Here is a 1,407-nt window from a genome sequence, read left to right as displayed (position 1 = left end):
CTTTCACAGCAATTCATGGCTACAGACGTGAGTGCTATGGGTCGGTAGTCATTTAGGCAGGTTACCTTAGTGTTCTTGGGCACAAGGACTATTGTGGTCTTCTTGAAACATGTTGGTATTACAGACTTAGACAGGGAGAGGTTGAAAATGTCAGTGAAGACACTTGGTCAGCCAGTTGGTCAGCGCATGCTCAGAGTACAAGTCATGGCAATCCGTCTGGCCCTGCGGCCTTGTGAATGTTGACCTGTTTGAAGGTCTTGCTCACATTGGCTGAGGAGAGCGTGATCACACAGTCATCCGGAACAGCTGATGCTCTCATGCATGTTTCAGTGTTACTTGCCTCGAAGCAAATTAATTACTTAAAAATCATACAATGTGATTTTCTGGGTTTTTGTTTTAGATTCCGTTGAAGTGTACCTATGATAAAAATTACAGACCTATACATGCTTTGTAAGTAGGATAACCTGCCAAATCGGCAGTGTATCAAATACTTGTTCTCCCCACTGTAGATAGTGTGGTCTACAGCTTATCATGACATACTCTACAATCAGGCGAGCAAAACCTTGACACTTCCTTAGATTTCGTGAACCAGCTGTTGTTCATATATATGCATAGGCCCCCGCCCTGTGTCTTACCAGAGGCTGCTGTTCTGTCCTGCCGATGGAGTATATAACCCGCCAGCTGTGTGTTCTTAATGTCGTCATTCAGCCACGACTTGGTGAAACATAAGATATTACAGTTTTTAATGTCCTGTTGGTAGGATATATGTGCTTTCAGCTCGTTCCATTTATTTCCCAGCGATTGAACGTTAGCTTGCAGAACGGAAGGCAAGGGCAGATTAGCCACAAGGCACCCTTGATCTTTTTTCCATTAAATCTCAAGTTTCCTTCTCCAGCGAATCACCTGGATCTGGGCCTGGCCGTGTGTCTGTAGTATATCCCTCCCATCCGACTCATTGAAGAAGAACTCTTCATCCAGTTTGAGGTGAGCAATCGCAGTTCTGATGTCCAGAAGCTCTTTTCAGTCATAAGAGACGGTAGCAGCAACATTATGTAAAAAACAAGTTACGAACAATGCGAATAAACAAACAAAATAGCATGGTTCATGAAGAGCCGATAAGATGGCAGCCCTACCCTTCGGCGCCACGTTAGTTTAATCTAACCAATCACGTTCATTCTGCCCTGATTGGAAAGGCTTAACAGGTGAAACCAATAAAAAGTACCCACTGACCTATCATCCAACCAATCACGTCATCCCCAACTACCTCTGGAGGTGGTCAGGAAGATCAGATCTTTTAATCGTCTATACCGGTCTAAAAAATGTGAGCACAATCAGAATGTAGTTGTAACAGAAAATAAACAGCTGATAAATTAAACGCAAAAAATATGAAGTAGTAGCATACAATGA

The sequence above is a fragment of the Oncorhynchus mykiss genome, chromosome 18 (genome assembly GCF_057628025.1).
Source record: "Oncorhynchus mykiss isolate SJ-2025 chromosome 18, ASM5762802v1, whole genome shotgun sequence".
Lineage (NCBI taxonomy): Eukaryota > Metazoa > Chordata > Actinopteri > Salmoniformes > Salmonidae > Oncorhynchus > Oncorhynchus mykiss.
The sequence above is the reverse complement of the archived record's forward strand: the minus strand, read 5'-3'. Positions refer to the sequence as shown.